Raw genomic sequence first — 20,417 nt, 5'->3', positions numbered from 1 at the left:
ATGCCTAGAATTCACTACTTCAACTAATTATGCAATTATGGGGTTATTGACATGATGTCTCCTATTCTGTCCAGACCTTGAGAGGAATTAGTTTACAGGTATTTGACCTCAGACATTCTACAGCATTATGTACAAAATTCTCTATTAAATATAACTCCTTTTCATTTATGCTATGAAGTACATAGTAATATTAAGTACATGATAATTATATGAAATACCTGATAATCTCAACATCAGTTTTCTTTTTCTGCATTTTCTCACAAATGGACATTTTCCTCAGTTTTCACCATGTCCATGGCCTTTTCTGAAGTTATGAAGCTGAGATTACAATGTAAAACTTCAGTTTTGGTTGTCTGAGCTTAGTCTTGTGACTTCAGGTAAAGGTCTCTAGATGCAGTAGTACTGATGTAAAGAGTTCTGTCATTTCTGAAGGCCTTTTTCTTTATATTCCAAAATACAGAATGGACAATGTTAGCATCACCAACACAGACCCTTTTAGTGAAAAGATAAACATGGCAAAAAGCTGCTTGTTGGCTTTTTCTCTAATAAATTTGGTAAAATGCTAAATCAGAGCTAGGCGGGAGGACACACAGGGACGAGGAAAGCGCCTGAACTCCCGCTTTTCATCAGAACAAATGCTTCTATTCCCACATGATCCAGAGCCTAGACTTCTCTGCTGCACAGAAAAGCCTAACCGAGGTAACGTTTTTTGTAAATCCATCCTTTGTAGAGATGCTTATTGTACTTACCCAAGAACTAAAAATCCTGGAATCAATATCATTTTCAACCTGAAGAAAACAATTTCAGGTTATTTATAAATAATGAGCCACAGAAACACAGGAAGATATTCTCCTTCCTCCTGAACACAACCCTCACAGTTTCTACGGAAGTTGGAACTCCGTGAAGCCAAGGATGCAGAAGTTATGGGCCAGAAGAAACTTTTAATACTGGTTTATGTGTAGACTTACAGGATAGAGACCTTTTTCTCTTTCTCACAGCATTCATACTTCCATGACCTTCCTGAGCACTTACAGAACGTCATACAACCCATAGGTAAGAATAAATGCAACATTATAAAATGTAGAGCAGTTTAAGTGCTCTATGATGCTAGAAAACAATAGTGCAAAGATGCATACATTTCTTAGAAGATTCAGAACATCCTAAGTTTAACAGGAAAATGTTTAACAGAAGTAATACTGCATTACAAACATTTGAGGTCATCAGATAATTATTAGGATTGTTATTGTTTATATATAAGAGCCACCATAATGCTTTTTTCACTCTGCAATATTATCCATCAGTTCTTTTTCATCTCATAGTGTCTGCTTTGCATATTGAAAAGCTTGGCCCCACTCCTACCCACTTTAGGTCAATGGGAGTTTAATGACTGCCTTGAATAACAGGATCAAGCCCATAATGGCTGTCAAGCTAACAAAAATGTTTAATGCCTTTGAGTGAAATGGATGACCTTCTAACTTGCCCTCATGAAAAATGAAGCTGCTACTCTGATATACATACCATACATGCTCATAGCTTGAATTACCCTACAATTTTGCTCTATGTGGTATCCATCATGTGTCACATTACGCTATTTTAAGTGGGCAACCTTGCAATCAATAGCATTAAACATCTTTCTTGGGAAGAAGTGCATTACACAATAAATCTCAGTCAAGCTGACAGAAGGGATGTTTAACCCTCACTCCCTCAGATACCTCTGGCCAAAGTTTTAAAACCGAAGCCAAAAGTTAGAGAGAGTAGTACAAAATTCAGATGACCTTGTTTTCAGGAGGGCTTAGCAATCACAGCCTTTGCTGAGCTCAGTGAACAGTGAGAGCTGCATACTTAACACTGACAGTCCTGAACAGCAGTTTCCCAAATACAGATTTAGGCCCCTAACCTTAGGCACTCAAGTTGAATCATTTAGATCTTTTTGCTGCGGTGGCATAATTCAAGTGATTAGTGTATATTGACATATACTATATTAACCTACCTTTCAGCTGTCATACACTTAAGCAGATGGCTCCATATATCATTTGTTTAATAAACCATACAGTATTGTCCTTTCATTAATAGTTAACTACATGTGTTGGATAATAAATTAGATGATTGATAGTATGCTATCACTTACAGACAACATCGCAGATAAAGATGACAAGTGATGTGTCAGCAATATCTAGTTCGTTATGTGAGGCTATCAAATATTTTGGGGAAGTTTCCAAAGATATAACTTTATCTTTGGATTTTCTAACCTTCAGAATTGGTATTCCTACTATTTTATTGTCATAGAAAGTGCATGCTTACATCATAATTCCAGTTAAACTGGGTTTCCTTTCTTTGTTTCTCTCTCCATCTCACCCAGTTCCCAATGAGTCTGAGCACTCAACACCAATAAATGCTAAAAAGAATAATATGACCACTCCCAATTCAGGGTGTAAAAAAGGCTGCAGAAGGAAAATGTTTGAAGTTGGTACTAGGGAGGTAGTCATTCCTTCAAAGCTACAACACTAGCTGAAGCTCCAGAAACACCGAAAAGTCTGAGCCAAAATTTCCCTTGTTAGTCAGAAGTTTAAATGACAATTGGAAAGTGTCTTTGAAGGTAGTTATAAAAAGAGAAGAAAATAGAAGTATAAAAGGATGAGAATGACTTCTTTTGCAGTTTCCAAAGCTGCAAAAGTATGTAAGTCTATTACGAGGTCAGTTTAGGGTGTTCCATAACATATGCAGAAAAACAGTAAATGAATGGAGGTGATGTGAGTAGAGGACAACTATTTTTTGCATATTGTTTTACAGAAGAATATGCTGAACCTTTGATAGGCAAATGTAAAATTGGACAAGAAGTATTCTTGCTGTACTTGCCTATTGTAAAACAACCATTCAATTGAAACTTTTTTTCTGTATTGAAATCTACCACAGTAACAATTCCATTCTTTTGTTCTAGCCCTGTACACAAGACAGCAAAATCCACCATCGTTCCACACATAGGTATTATTCAAGACTGGGATTATTCAAGACTGGGATTATTCAAACTGAAATTCAAAAGTGAATATAAAATATTACTCCTCTGGTGTCACACTTTTGACTAAAAAATCCCCCTGGCTTTCTGGATTGTGCTGATTTTTTTATACAACTCATAAAACTCATCTCCTGTGACTGTTGTATACCTGAGAAGTAGACAGAGAGCCTCACTAAAATCCAAACACTGCCTAACACTATTCACACTACAGGTTCTGGAGCCCTGACTGAGTACCTGGGTCCCCAAAGCTTTCTGCCCCAGACTCTGTTAATGGATTAAGAAATACCTAATAGTTCATAGTTGAAACTGTAATTTTCACTGTTCAGTGATGACGAACGTCCAATGAAAGACCAGGCAATGGCATGGTATGATTTTCAAGCCTCAAGCAGTTGCGACGTACTTAACTAGATCAAGCTCATCACTGTTTTACAATACAATCTGGGACATGCACAGCCTCCTGCTACCCAGTCCTCGTCTGCCCTGGGGCAGGAACCAGTAACAAGAACCAGAGAACCACAGGAAAGCAGCTGTATTTGCTGTGTGTGGTGTATTGGTATCTAATGCCCAAAATGTCCAGCAGGGAAGGGCAACCTAGAGTCCCTTAGACCTGCTCTCATACCACTTTTCACTGTGATTTTTGAGTACCTGAAAAAAAACCAAGGACTAGTGGGAAAGCAGTGCTGCTCAGTTAAAAACCTGTAAAGAAATATCTTCTATAATGTGGATACCAATTACCAACTTGGTATTTGCATTGAGTGCAGGTTTGCAACAGCGATATGAAAGCTGCCAAATCCCAGCTAGTTCAAATCCTTTTCAGCTCGGTTTGACATGGACCTATCCACAGACAACACAAAACCTCTGAGATGTACAGGCCCAAAACAAAGCTCATGTCCCTCCTTTACGTATACAGACAGCTTCGCATACAGGAACTCCCCAAGGGCTCAAGGGTGACAGATGAAATACGTTTACCTTTGCCTTTTCTTTACCCTACCCAGTCAGGACAATCCAAGAGCAAGTCATGGTCCATCAGTAAACCACCAAAGAGGACTGAGTCGCAGCAGTAGGAAAGTTTTTGATAACTCTCTGAAAATAAAATCAATTTGCAGGCTATTCAGAAACTTTTCATCTAGATTCCTTTCTTAAAGAAACAGGCAGGTGGATAATTCTGCATATGAACAAAGAAACATATTCTTGTTGATGTTACAGATACAGAACTATGAAGTATTTCATATGCACTAATGAGGAAACCTGTGATAAGCCCATATCTGTCAGAGTAAAGGTTTGTTCCTTTTTTCCTACTGAGATGGTTAACTTCTTGTAGTCTTTCTTATTTACATTTTAAATAACGAAACACCCACGAGTACCAGGCACTTTTCCATTGCTGCTCTGTGCAAAAAGAATATTAATAACGTTATTAATAAAGCTGGGAAGTCTGCAATAAAATGTCTCTGTGCTTAAAACAAAGGAGCATCTTGAAGAACTCAGCACATTTTCTGCTTTATGAAGGTTTGATAACACAAATATGATTAAAATGTTCTTTGTTACTAGATTAGAAATGCCAATTTATGTAACAGAAACTGCCTAAAGTGTAGGCACATTTGTTCAAAGAGATTGCATTCCCAGTCAGTTACCAAACACTTGCTTCATTGCCTGGTTCTCAAATCCCTTCTCACTTAAACTGCTGCAAATCAGGATGGAATAAATGCCACTGTGGTCTTCACCAGTGGAAGCAGAAAACATAGGATCCATGGAGAATATAGGTCCCTGGTGCAGAACCAGAGACGTAATCTCAGCACTATGCCAGAAGCTGCACTGCTAAGATTGCAGCTTGAGTTGTCCTCTCACCAGCTGCAGATCATGTCGATCCCACAGCATCTTTGAAAACGTGCTCACATGATCTAGTTATAATTGATGACAGACACATACATATGCTACACAGTGGATTGCACATACATTGCAGGACTGAGGACTTGTGGAAACAACTGGAACACTATTAATGTATTCTGACACTTTTGTTTGGGGTGGGGGGAGGTCACAGTTTTTTAAATACTGCAAGTTGCCATCAGGAAAATAACTAAAAGGACATATTAAATTCATGCTTCACAGTCTACACATAGCATTTTATATCTTTCCACAATGCTAGAGGACACATTAGCTCAGGACATCAAAAGTCATTTATTTCACCTTATATGTGCTCTGTATTTTGCCTGGTCTGAAAAAAATATTTCAAAAGCCTCAATGGCAGCAGGAAAAGGTTCAGAAAGTGTTTCAGATTTTAGCTTCAACTAAATATATATACTTTCCCTGAACGGTTGTATACAGTGAGGAGGGACAAGGCTTCATCCAGGACAAGGATAGCTATCCTCACCTACTATCAACCGGTTTGTAAGAAATTCTATAGAAAAGGTGGGAAAACAGGAGTCAAGTCCAGAAAAAGGGTAATAGTGGGTGCAGTCCAGCAGTAAAATAGCAAAGGAAGAAGAGGTGAAGGAGGGAAAAAAGGGAGTGATGCTGCTTTCCTGCCTGAAGGAGGAAGCCTGTTTTGTAGGACAGACACGCATCTTTCTGACTCACCTTGATATCTACAAATCGCCTTCCAAATTGCTGCCTTTTCTTATTTACTGCTGTTCTTTCTTTTCATCCCATTCTGTATTGTTAGGGCTTCTAAAATACAGCCACTAAGACTTGTTACTCTGAATATGAGCCTGAATTAGACACCACTAAGCCTGAATACTTGAAAATCATTGGAGTCATATTTATACTCTGCTGTCTTCTCAGTAATAGTTTTTAACACTTGTGGTGCAGAGTGTATCACAGTTTTGGATCAATTACTGTAAATATATAAATTTATCAATTTATTTAATCTCCATATAGACAGTCTTGTATCATATATATATATACATGAAGCACACAGTAGAAACACAGAGGAAAAAGGAGATGGTAGAGCCCATGATCAATTACTGCATTCTATGCATGCTTTTACAGCTGCTCTGCAGATTCTAACTTCAAAGTCACATTCAATCTTTTCTCTTTTCCTCCTCTGAACCACAGTACAGCCAGTGCACAAATCCCTTGCGTATTTAAGTCCTAGGGCTCAGAGAGCAGAGGAGAGAGATCAAGACTCAGAAAAGCAGATCAAGACTTGGAAACACACAAGAGGAAATACACTGCCGGCCCCTCTCATTGCTCCTCTCTGCAGAGCAGTCTGTGGGCTGCATTTATTTGTTGAATTTCTGCTTGGATTATTACACACATTCACAATAGAGCCTGGCGGAATCTATCTAAGGACTGTGGACCTCTTCAATACCATCATACAAATAACAGTAAGGACCGACTATCCAGCAGTGTATGTCCAAGGCCAAACTCCATCGAAGGTGCATATAGTTGTCGTGGTTTAACCTGGCAGGCAGCCAAATACCGCGCAGCCGCTCACTCACTCCCCCCACCCCCAGTGGGATGGGGAGAGAATCGGAAGGGTAAGAGTGAGAAAAACTCGTGGGTTGAGATAAAGACAGTTTAATAGAACAGGGGAAAAAAAGGAAAATAATAATGATAATGATAAAATATACAAAATGAGTGATGCACAATGCAATTGCTCACCACCCGCGCTGACCGATAACCAAGTAGCGATCGGTACTTCCTGGATCACGCCTACCCTTCATATACTGAGCATGACGTCACATGGTATGGAATACCCCATTAGCCAGCTGGGCTGGCTGTCCTGATTATGTTCCCTCCCATCTTGTGTACCTAGCTCAGTCAGTAGGCACGGGAGCTGTCCTTGGACTAGGAGGGCACTTAGCAACAACTGAAAACATCAGTGTGTTATCAATGTTCTCCTCATACTGAGTCCAAAACACAGCACTAGGAAGAAATTTAACCCTATCCCAGCTGAAACCAGGACAGTATCCACCCCTTATTCCATACCATTTACGTCGTGCTTAGGTCTCACATTTTTTTTTAATACATTTCAATTAACCACCACTATCTTTCTTTATATATACACACATATATATATATGCACGCACAGATATCATTCCCTCGGTCTATGGACTATCCCTCTAAAATGTCCACTGAGTTCATTTAGTCCATGACTTTGGGCTCCATCTGTTATAACAGTCTTTCAGGGCCGAAGAGATGGTGTGCGGTGTTGGGCCGTTGCATCCTGAAGCCAGTTCTCATTTCGGTACTGCTGCGCTCGTCTAGTTCTATCATCATTGCACTTCGCTCGGTTTCATTGGAGTTAGTTCATTCTTCATTAATCTGGGTGATTTTCACTGCTATACCACTGCTATATCATAGAAATAATGATATACAATATCATGTAACAGTTGACATCAAAATTCAGTTCATTGGCTATTTTCACCCAAAATCAAATCCCCTTGAGGTACACACCGGACGTCCCCATCCTTTCGCATCACCCACCAAGTGTACCCAGGTCCTTGAGCAAAAGCAATCCCGCGGATGGGTTTTCCCTTGCCAGAGGCAGGAGTAACCCAGACTGTCTTCCCCAGCATATTCCTTATGTGCACGACAGGGACTTTATCTCCATCTACAGTACGTAAGAGTCTTGATTGGGCAGGGCCAGCTCGATTGGCAGATCCCCTGGTATTGACTAACCAGGTGGCCTTTGCTAAATGTGTGTCCCAATGTTTGAATGTCCCACCACCCATTGCTCTCAGCGTAGTCTTTAGCAGTCCATTGTATCGTTCGATTTTCCCGGAGGCTGGTGCATGGTAGGGGATGTGATAGACCCACTCAATGCCATGCTCTTTGGCCCAGGTGTCTATGAGAGTGTTTCGGAAATGAGTCCCGTTGTCTGACTCAATTCTTTCTGGGGTGCCATGTCGCCATAGGACTTGCTTTTCAAGGCCCAGGATGGTGTTCCGGGCAGTGGCATGGGGCACAGGGTATGTTTCCAGCCATCCGGTGGTTGCTTCCACCATGGTGAGCATATAGCGCTTACCGTGCCGGGTTTGTGGGAGTGTGATATAATCAATCTGCCAGGCCTCCCCATATTTATATTTCAACCATTGTTCTCCATACCAAAAAGGCTTTACTCGCTTGGCTTGTTTGATTGCAGCGCACGTTTCACATTCGTGGATAACCTGTGCAATAGCGTCCATGGTTAAGTCCACCCCTCGATCACGAGCCCATCTATATGTTGCATCTCTTCCTTGATGGCCTGAGGCATCATGGGCCCACCGAGCTATAAATAATTCACCCTTATGTTGCCAGTCCAGATCCACCTGGGCCACTTCAATCTTAGCAGCCTGGTCCACCTGCTGGTTATTTTGATGTTCCTCAGTGGCCCGACTCTTGGGTACATGAGCATCTACATGACGTACTTTTACAGTCAGGTTCTCTACCCGGGCAGCAATATCTTGCCACAATGCGGCAGCCCAGATGGGTTTACCTCTGCGCTGCCAGTTGTTCTGCTTCCACTGCTGCAGCCACCCCCACAGGGCATTTGCCACCATCCATGAGTCAGTATAGAGATAAAGTACTGGCCATTTTTCTCGTTCAGCAATGTCCAAGGCCAGCTGGATGGCTTTTACCTCTGCAAACTGGCTCGATTCACCTTCTCCTTCAGCAGTTTCTGCAACTTGGCATATAGGACTCCATACCGCAGCTTTCCACCTCCGATGTTTTCTCACAAGGCGACAGGACCCATCAGTGAACAGGGCATATTGCTTCTCGTTTTCTGGTAGCTGGTTATACAGTGGGGCTTCTTCAGCACGTGTCACCTCCTCCTCTGTGGATATGCCAAAATCTTTGCCTTCTGGCCAGTTCATGATCACCTCCAAGATTCGTGGGCGACTGGGGTTTCCTATTCGGGCCCGTTGTGTGATCAGTGCGACCCACTTACTCCACGTAGCATCAGTTGCATGATGTGTAGAGGGGACCCTCCCTTTGAACATCCAGCCCAGCACCGGCAGTCGGGGTGCCAGGAGGAGCTGTGCTTCAGTACCAACCACTTCCGAAGCAGCTCAAATCCCTTCATATGCTGCCAATATCTCCTTCTCAGTTGGAGTGTAGCGGGCCTCGGATCCTCTGTATCCCCAACTCCAGAACCCTAAGGGTCGACCTCGAGTCTCCCCTGGTGCTTTCTGCCAGAGGCTCCAGGTAGGGCCATTCTCCCCGGCTGCGGTGTAGAGCACATTCTTTACATCTTGTCCTGCCCGGACTGGCCCAAGGGCTACTGCATGAACTATTTCCCGTTTAATTTGTTCAAAGGCTTGTCGTTGCTCAGGGCCCCATTTGAAGTCGTTCTTCTTCCTGGTCACTTGATAGAGAGGGCTTACAATCAGGCTGTAATCTGGAATATGCATTCTCCAAAAACCCACAACGCCTAAGAAAGCTTGTGTTTCCTTTTTGCTAGTTGGTGGGGACATGGCTGTTATTTTGTTCATCACATCTGTTGGGATCTGACGACGTCCATCTTGCCATTTTATTCCTAAAAACTGGATCTCCTGTACAGGTCCCTTGACCTTACTTTGTTTTATGGCAAAACCGGCTTTCAGAAGGATTTGAATTATTTTCTTCCCTTTCTCAAAAACTTCTTCTGCTGTGTTGCCCCATACGATGATGTCGTCAATGTACTGCAGGTGTTCTGGAGCCTCACCCTGTTCCAGTGCGGTGTGGATCAGTCCATGGCAAATGGTAGAGCTGTGTTTCCACCCCTGGGGCAGTCGGTTCCAGGTGTACGGGACGCCCCTCCAAGTGAAAGTAAACTGTGGCCTGCACTCTGCTGCCAAAGGGATGGAGAAGAAGGCATTAGCAATGTCAATTGTGGCGTACCACTTGGCTGCCTTCGACTTCAGTTCGTATTGAAGTTCTAGCATGTCCGGCACGGCAGCACTCAGTGGCGGCGTGACTTTGTTCAGGCCACGATAGTCTACTGTTAGTCTCCACTCTCCATTAGACTTTCGCACTGGCCATATGGGACTGTTAAAAGGTGAGCGAGTCTTGCTGATCACTCCTTGGCTCTCCAGTCGACGAATCAGCTCATGGATAGGGATCAGGGAATCTCAGTTGGTGCGGTATTGCCGCCGGTGCACTGTTGTGGTAGCGATTGTTACTTGTTGTTCTTCAACCCTCAACAACCCCACAACAGAAGGGTCCTCCGAGAGACCAGGCAAGGTGGACAGCTGTTTAATTTCCTCCGTCTCCAGGGCAGCTATACCAAAAGCCCACTGGTACCCATTTGGGTCCTTAAAATACCCTCTCCTGAGATAGTCTATGCCAAGGATGCACGGAGCCTCTGGGCCAGTCACAATGGGGTGCTTCTGCCACTCATTCCCGGTCAGGCTCACTTCGGCCTCCAATACAGTTAACTCTTGGGATCCCCCTGTCACTCCAGAAATACAAATGGGTTCTGCCCCTTTATAGCTTGATGGCATCAGGGTACACTGTGCACCGGTGTCTACGAGAGCCTTATACTCCTTTGGGTCTGATGTGCCAGGCCATCGAATCCACACAGTCCAGTAAACCCGGTTGTCCCTTTCCTCCACCTGGCTGGAGGCAGGGCCCCTCTAGTTCGGGTCATAGTATCCATCTCTCACTTCTTGCAAACGTGAGTTAAGAATTTCTTCATTGCAATTACAATCCAACGTAAGATCAGCCCTTCTACTCTGTCTGGGGAACTGTTCACTGGAAACTGGACCGTCGTGAGACAGGTTTTTCCTGACAACTGGAGCAGCATTTTTCCTGGGAGAACCCCCTTGTGTGATTGTTTTTCCTTGCAACTCACATACACGTGCCTCTAGGGTCAAGGTAGGTTTTCCATCCCACTGCCTCATGTCCTCTCCGTGGTCACGCAGGTAAAACCACAGGGTGCCCCATGGTGTGTACTTTCTATATCCTCTCTCTTGAGGAGAAAAACGCTGACTCCTAATGGCTGAGATACTGGTCTGTACAGGTGGAGAATAGGACCTATTGTCTTTGAGTTGCTGGACCTCCCGGGACAGTTTCTCCACAGCCGAGACAAGGGAGGAGGAGATAGTTTCTTCAAAATCCCGAAGTCTGCTAACCACCTCATCCACCGTTGGTGCTTCTTCCTCTTTCCAGCACAGTACTGCCAACGAACTGGCATACGATGCTGGTGCGCTCCGTACCAACTTCCGCCACATGGGTCGCGTGCACTGGACGTCATCTGGATCTTTGGGTGTTCGAGGGTCATCCAGGTCACTATAAACCACCTCCAGCACACCTAGTTCTCTCAGGTACTGGATACCTCTCTCCATAGTGGTCCATTTGCCTAGGCGATATATAACATCTTCCTTGAAGGGATACCTTTCCTTTACGCCTGACAGCAGTCGCCTCCAGAGGCTGAGGACCTGTGTCCCTTTTCCGATTGCTTTGTCAATACCCGCTTCCCTAGCAAGGGATCCCAGCTGTTTGGCCTCCTTCCCCTCTAATTCCAGGCTACTGGCCCCATTATCCCAGCATCGGAGCAGCCAGGTAACAATATGCTCGCCTGGACGACGGCCGAAATCTTTCCGCATATCTCGCAACTCATTCAGGGATAAGGATCGGGTGGTTTCCGTCTCATTTATGAATTCTTCCTCTTCCTCCTCCCCTCCTCATGATGTCCCTGCTTTTCCATCATCCTCTTCTACACGACCTGACTTCCGCTTCAAAGATTTCTTCTTCTGTACAGGGGCGACAGATACCAGCGACGGTTGGTCCTCTGGTTCAGCTGTAGTACCTGTCGCGAGGGTTTGGGTAGCTGCAGTGCCTGTCGTGGGGGTTGGAGTACTTGTAGTGACTGTTGCCGGGGTTTGAGTGGCTGCAGTGCTTGTCGCACTGGTTGGAGTAACTGCAGTGACTGTTGGCGGAGTTTGAGTAGCTGCAGTGCCTGTTGCGGGGGTTGGAGTAACTGTAGTGACTGTTGCCGGGGTCTGAGTAGCCATAATGGTTGTTGTGGGGGTTGAAGTAGCCACGGTGGTTGTCATGCGGGTTGAAGTAGCTACAGTGCCTGTCGTGGGGGTTTGAGTAGTCACCATGTCTGTTGCCAGGGTTGATCTCTGGACAGTATTCCTGAATAGTTGTTTAACTCTAAACAAGGCCTGAACCACATTCAGGAGACATAGCAATATGATCATGCTTGTTTGAACATCCCAAGGATATTCAAAATTCTCAGGGAATATTGTGGACGTCTTCATGAAGAGGATAGAAGAAAAAGGAGTTTCTGAAGATATGGAAGGGAAGATGAACAAGTGGGAGAAAGTGTCCCATCCTGTCTCCCCCCTAAATTCATCCTCTGAGGTGAAGACGTAAGAAGTGTAATTATTAATAGTTTCCAAAAGATAGCTCCCAAAGAACAGGAATGATGGCAGTGCTGAGTACAGGCTCGTGACCAATAATTTTATCATAACATAAAGCCAGGTCACACAGTATAGCAAAGCAATGACCTTAATCCATTTCCCAGAGATGACCAACCCCACATACAAACTGATAATCAGCAGTATAGACAGCCAGTAAGGTGCTACATACCAAAACTGCAAGAACAGATCCAAAAACTCTGAGAGCAAATAAATCAACATTGTGAACATCGAGTACTAAACTGATATAATGAATGCTTATAACAAATTTGTTTTAACCCGTTCGGGTCAGATGTGTCGTTATCTCAACCCTTCGAGCCCCACGTTGGGCGCCAAAAAAGGACTGTCGTGGTTTAACCTGGCAGCAGCCAAATACCACGCAGCCGCTCACTCACTCCCCCCACCCCCAGCGGGACGGGGAGAGAATCGGAAGGGTAAGAGTGAGAAAAACTCATGGGTTGAGATAAAGACAGTTTAATAGAACAGGGGAAAAAAAGGGAAAATAATAATGATAATGATAAAATATACAAAATGAGTGATGCACAATGCAATTGCTCACCACCCGCGCTGACCGATAACCAAGTAGCGATCGGTACTTCCTGGATCACGCCTACCCTTCATATACTGAGCATGACGTCACATGGTATGGAATACCCCATTAGCCAGCTGGGCTGGCTGTCCTGATTATGTTCCCTCCCATCTTGTGTACCTAGCTCAGTCAGTAGGCACGGGAGCTGTCCTTGGACTAGGAGGGCACTTAGCAACAACTGAAAACATCAGTGTGTTATCAACATTCTCCTCATACTAAATCCAAAACACAGCACTAGGAAGAAATTTAACCCTATCCCAGCCGAAACCAGGACAATAGTTAATGAAGGTGAACCTCTGTTAGTCGTGGAATCCAGTTTGTGTTGCCTGGTAAGGAAGCCATTGGCTCAAGAAATGGCATGAAATATCCCAGTGCCCCAAAGGGGCACTGAAAAAAGCTTAAAACTCAGCTTTTCCTCTTCGTGGACAAGTGCCTAGTCCCAGTTCTAATGACTCTGTCCTAACAAGTACTATTCATGTGAAACTGAACAGGTTTAGCAGGAGAGAATAAAAAACACCAGCAAATACAGGAGATGGAGCAATTTGAGAGTCTCTTAGATTCAGAAGACTGCAGTTCAAACCCTCATACCAAATCAAGCATAGCGAGAACATGGTCCCAAAGCCACCTATATTCCAAGCTACTCTGCAATTCAGCCTCAGGAAAATTGCTTCCTACATAGCTTGATTACCAATCCAGAGCTAAAAACCAGCAACCAGAGCATCCTAATCTAGCTGGCCTTGGAGAACAGCAGGCCATTTGCTCCAGAGAGCAAGAGGTAGGTGAGGCTGTCAGCATCCTTTTCTCAGTTCCCCATGAGACAGTTCAAATGAATGAATAAACATTTGTGGGAGGTTTAAGGTTTTGGATCAGATAGTCAACAAATCACACAAGGAGAAAACTAGCACTTTCAGTGATCGTCAGGTTCCCCAGTTGTCTCAAAATGTCATGATATGGTACTCACAAAAATAAAGGTATGCTAGCAACTTCTAAACATGGGTTGTGTCCCATGCTCTGATAGACTGTACCCCAGAGGCCAGGCCTTCAGTGCGCAGCACTTTCTGAAATTACTTCATGGGCAACATATGAGCGTCTCCTAGGAAAAGAAAAAAGGATTTCTCAAGAGAAACATACTGATGCAGGAAGAGTATTTTTGACATCAGTTCAGGGCCATTCAGAAGGAGAATGATAGTGTACAAAAAGAGGGGGATTTTACACTACAATAAAAAATGCAGTACACAGATGAATGAGTGATATTGCTAAAAACAGTATGAAGCTATGAAACTTTTACAGGTAAATGTAACCAAAAACACCTGGGTGGGCTGAAGTCTCAAGTGGGAGCTGGGGAGAAGTGTTCCTGCAATCAGATAAATAGAAGTCTGAAAGATAAGCTATATATGGTTGTGTGACCTACATTTTTAGTCAAGGTTGTCAATCAGGCTGGGTTAAAATACATGTAAAAACTGTAAACTGCTTCCAGAAATACCTGAGAGTCCACTGCATATCTTAACAGCTTATCTGATTTAAGGACTAGAGAAATACCCTTCTCCCCTAAACCACTGCAAACAACTCAATTCAATGAAATATTAATGGTGTACAAGTCATCTGCAAATGTTACATGTTCAAACTGCTATGATGTTCAATGAATTACATCTGTGACAGCATATACATATGGAATAACAGTGAGCTAAAGGAAGACCCTGAGAATACTCTGAATGTATAGAATAATAATAAAAAACTGCTTTAGAGACTATTGCTTGCTGTTCAATGAAAACATTGGATTGGTGAATACTTGTTACAAAAGATGTAAACCTCACCACATTGAACACAAAGATTCACAGCCACAGAGGAAACAGTAAAATCAACGACACAGAGAAATGTCTTCAAAGTGCAAGAAAGTCTCTTGGATTCTTACAGAGTGCCTGATGACTTCATGTGAAGCACAGTAAGGCACCGGAATTTCTTTCTATCCACCTCATTGAAGAAGAAACTCTTTCGTATGACTGGGTTCAACATTCACAGACACAAATACTTTTTTTCAGAAATATTTCATGTCTGTAAATATGTAGACATGGTGACTTTATAAAATATATAAGTGTGTATGTCTATGCACAGGTACACAAGCTGGAAGAAAAGACCCTGTTTCCTTTCAGCATGGTGAAAATAAGAGCCTGACTGGATGCGGATTCATTTCTAAGCAGTGCAAAATCTTCTGTGCAGTGTTAGTTAAATGGCTCTTATTGTGTTACTATGACCAAATTACAAAGCTCTGAAAGCACAAATAGCTTTGCTAACTTGGGTTAATTGAAGATGTTCACAATGCTCCAAGCACTCAAAAATGCAGCAATAGGTGCCACAGAAAGTCCATTAAATAACACAAGAATCTGTAGGTACTCAGAGTTAATAATCTACCTTGTCAAAGAAGAAAAGATGCTAGATCTAACACAATGTGACAGAGAAAGAGCTTTGCAATAATAGTAAGTTTTTAAAAAAAGATTTGCACGTTATAAAATCAGATGGATTGTTATGATCATCTAATCCGACTTCTTGCATACCAAATACCATCAAACCTGATCCAGTCATCAAGCCTAGAACCATCAAGCCCCGGTGAGCAGGAGTGTAGCTTTCTGAGAGACTTCAGGCTAGATTTAAAAACATCAGGAACAAAATTCCTGATAATTAATGTTATTTATACTTTTTTTCTCTGATTAGCTATGGCATCCTACTATGCTTTTTTTTAATAGATCAAAGGAACTTTTGCTTCTGAATTCTCTTCCTTGTTTAAGTATTTCTTGACCTTGGCAAAGATAAAATCAAATTTCTCTAACCTCTCCTTGAGAGCAAGCTTTCTAGGACTGACACTGTTCTTACAGCTTTTTCCTAATTCTGTCCAAGATCTCAACTTCCCTTTGAAGTGTTTCAGTGTTTTGTGGATTTTGTTAATGCCAGAGAAGTAGGAATAATATCTTCTTAGGTCTCTACTTGATGTTTCTCTGCTTTCTAATCAAAAGACCATGAGCATTTTAACAACTGCAGCATCCTGAAAATTCATTATGAGAAGATAAGGCACCATTTTTACAGAAGGGTGTTCAGGAAGACACAAGGCCAAGAGTAGGAGGAACTGGCAGTGTGTTGCTCTTTCTGATACAGTGTGCTAATCTCCTCCTTGTCCCCATTTCTTAGCCTCCATTTTCAAACCCTATAATCTCTCTGAAACATTTGGAAAAGTGTCCAAAGTGCATGCAATTTGGAAAATGGCAGCAGCTTTTCTAATGTAAGGCTGTAACTCAGTGTCATGATCAAGATGGGCTTGTTTTCCTCCCTGATGCTCATACACTTTCTGCCTCTGGATTACTCTGAACATTCCCTCTTCCACACTTACATGCAACTGCATCACATTTAACGCTTCTACTAGTAATTTTCTTTCCCTTCTACCGATGTGTAATTTCATCCAAAGGGATAGTCTGTTTTTCTGAAATACCTCTCACATTGAGATCTTTTTTAATGATCCCCAGCAACTTCCTGAGAGATACATTCTTTCTTTTTTATTTTTCTGTTCTTATTCTTTTCTACAATTGTTAATATCTCTTTTTAACTTGATGTTTCTTTTCCTCAGTGTTACCCTCTCTTTACTTCAGCTGTTCTTTGCTTTTTCTTTAAACACTTAAGTTTTCAAATTAACTTTGATCTCTGTGTGGGGGTTGTCCTGGATAGTACTGCTTTTTATCTTTGTTGTATGTCTGCACCTTTTTCTCCATTAATCTTCCAAACCTATAAATTATTGCAGAACATATTTCTATTTTCCCCTCACTGCTTCCAGCCACAGAGAATTCACACTGACTTTAGACTTACTACTTTAAATTGTCCAAGACTTTTATAACTCTCAGCTTTTTGAGAAAGGCTCTTAATATTTTAGGGCTGTATTTTGACCTCAGAGAAACACCTGTAACTCTAAGTGTCTTCAGTGGGAATCTGTAGGCATCTTTCAGGGATGAGTTTGGCCTTCAGTCCAAAAACTAAGTTAAAATATGTTCCAGTGCACTGAGTATGTTCTCTCCACTGTCATGTTGTATCTCTATATAAACTCAATTATGTTGTGTCTCATTTTGGGACATGGGGAGCCACATCTTCTTGCAAGTTAGGCCTGTGAAACAGCAGAAGAGCCATTCCATTAAAAGATAAAAATTCAGGCAAAATCTTATTTGGAATGTCTAGAAATACAAATAAAATATAAATAAAAACCACATCAAGCTATACACCATAATTCTTTTATCACTTGACATTTTAAGGGTGTGGATGAATATTGGACTAGTGAGAACATAAAAAAGTTGAATTCTTCAGCCTGGGCTCCATTGGGAGGCAGAAGAACTGCTCACAGCCTTGATCATTTTTGATACATGAAAACATCCTTTTCATCCACAAAGCCCTCCAGTGATTTAAGGTAGGAGAAATATCTTTTGGGTATGCATACAGCACTCTGTGTTACAGTATCTGAAAGCAGGTCCCCCTACAATGCTAGCAGGTATTGAGCATTGAGCCATGCATAATTTCAAACCCTTACCAGATAAATGTTTACGTATGTTTGATTTGCTTGTTCTCAGCTGTGCGTTATGTTCTTCAAAAAAAGAGGAGGTCACATGACACTTCTTAGAAAAAGGGGACATGATAGCTTTTTTCCTGAGGAGCAGTGCATGTGTTCAGATGGAGAACAGATGGAGCAGTCAGTCCTCAGCCCTCAGAGGCAGTAGTAAGAGTCCTCGTCAGGACCAGAAGGGACAGTGCAGAGTTTGCTGCAACACAGAAAGTTTGTGAATTGGCTGAATGTAAGCCTGAATGCAAAGACTTGCAGCAGGCAGAGGAAATTGTTTATAAGACATTTTTATTGCTAGTCACTTTGAGATTGTGCTACTTAAAAAGCAATCTAAATTTGTATTTCTAATACAACCAAGTTTTGGTGGCTTAAAGGCTTTTGTTTGGGAGCTCACTAGAAGGAAACATCTAAGTGGATTCCCTTCAAAGTTCTGGCCAGTTCAAGGTCCCTGCTGGAAAATCTCTCCCTTCACGTTTTATTAGTGTGTGACAGCATGTGAAGGAGGAGCTCCTTGCCCAACAAGATGGAAAAGCAGAGTTGGAGAGAATTTAGGGTCTTGATTCACTGTGCATCAAAGCACTAAGGCACGATTAATGTAGCACACAGGTTTGCAGCTCACTGACTGCACAGGCATAGGCACGGGCACATGTCCCACATTCAATTTGCCTCACTGACCTGAGGTCTCAGCCTCTCCTGATCTCCGTAAGGAGTATTTCTGCTATGTGATGGTCTTTAGTGCTTGAGAGTCAGGACTATCTCTATTAACTTCTCCATCTGATGACATCTCCAGGGAAAGATTCACCAAAAGATTCAATTTGGGGTCTGTACTTCTCAAAAGCTCTCCAGACAGCAGCAGGACTATTTTTCACAATTATCCAGTTTCAGACATGACCTTAATATTAAATTATGTTTTCCTTGAAGAGAAAAACATTGTTTTATGCTAATTGTGACCATAAAACAAAGAGACGGCACTACAATGTGAGAATGAATTCGCATGCAAACATACTTTGAAAATAAAAGTGCTAAATTACACTTTATTGCATTAGCTAACTATGTACAATGCAGTTTTTATAATAATGATGTATTGAATTAATACAAATTTTCACAGGCTTGAATGAATTCTGTGCTGAATCAGGAAGGCACTTTTTACTATTTTCTAAAAGTAACTGAGCTGCTGGTCTCTTCGTCAAGAAGGCAATTAATACTCCCCTGATTGTTTCACACAATTAAGGGATATGCCATACATAAACAAATTCTTTTCATTGACATAAGGGTAATTTTACCCCATGTTATCTCTATATTCTGAGACAGCTTGAGTACAGATTACTTGAGATAATAACCACATTTAAAGAAAAACCTCTAAGCAAGTTTGTACTAGCAACCATCACTTAATCTCCAAATCCATTTACTTTTGGGGGGTGATACAAATACTGTTTATCAAATGCCACGGTTCAAGATTATTTCTCTTCACAGTGGACTTCAGAGCTCAGGATATCCATTTCTCTCAATGACAAACTGAACATTCTTAGAACAGGCTCAATCTTCATGATGTCAGATAAAAGTTAGTTCGATTCAATTATGATGTGGCATTCAGGAGAGACTGAAATGAATGCTAGCCATGAGTAAATCCTTTAAATTGTCAGATTATGCTTGTTTTGTTGACATCTTTAATAAATCAGATAGGATATTTACATTTTTCTATTCAGAATGGAAACTATTGAATATTTAACAGACCTGTGTTTGCACCTTACTAAAATTCTGTATTAGATAAATAAAGCATAATCATCCATTCCCTGTGCCAAACCTGACTTTATGGTTACCACATGAAGAGATGTTGTACAGGGAAAATAATAGTGTCTTGGCTATACTCCTGGTTCTATAGTAACATTTCCTAAAAGTAAAATTGATAGCATTTAATTTTAAGAACAAAAGACAGATTAATCATAGTTTGAATAGGACATGAGCTCCTTTGAAATTCTTACCACAGTTGCTCAGCCCTTGTATATCAGCCCTTGATTTTTGAAATGTTTATTACTCCCTCCAATCTTGCCACAGGCCCAAAAGAGTTGTTTTTAATAATAACAATAATAATTTCAACACAGTCCCCCTGTTTTTCTCAATGTCTTGTTTACTTTTGAACACAAAACAGAAACACAATTAATTGAAAATAATGATTAATATTTTTTTACCTTCTTGGGATAACATTTTTATTAATATAGGAGGAAATAAACCTCAAAAAATACCATTTTGGTATTCAGTTCATCAAAAAACTATTTTAGTCACAAGCTCTCTTGGTTTTGTTCATACAGACTTTGAAATCAATTTAAGGGAACAAACATTTATCTATGGTCAGTTGGTAGGGACCAGCTTATATTCACATTGTCCAGACCATCGTACTGTTCTGCTGACACGGATCATGTATATCCATGATGTGCATCAGGTGGCACACACAGTGGCACAGGATTTGTTAGCCCATAACCTTTAGCACTTCATGACTAGAAGGCCCTCTGATACGGACAATATGATCTCTCTCTACTCATCTATTTAACACATGGCATCACCCTGCTCATGTTTCCTGTGTGAGAGGACCACCCTCTCGTGCAGGTCTTTGGAGAATATTTATCATATATTACTGGAGCATATTGCCTGCTGCCATTTTTCCAGTACTGGATGTTCAGAAAACCTTGGCACGATGTGGCTTATCCTTCAGAAAAGGGTTCAACTAAATCGGAAAGGCCTTATCAGCATACAACAAAAGTCCAGAGTGCTGACTCTGATAGTGGCCACAACCAGATACGACCAGAGAATGTGAGAAATTAAAAGCCAGCAGCACTTCCCAAAAATGCTTTCCTCACCTCCATCAAAGGGGACATCATTAGACAAAGGTGATTATATCTAGTA

This window comes from Calonectris borealis, chromosome 1 (genome assembly GCF_964195595.1).
Source record: "Calonectris borealis chromosome 1, bCalBor7.hap1.2, whole genome shotgun sequence".
NCBI lineage: Eukaryota > Metazoa > Chordata > Aves > Procellariiformes > Procellariidae > Calonectris > Calonectris borealis.
Note: the sequence above shows the minus strand (reverse complement) of the source record.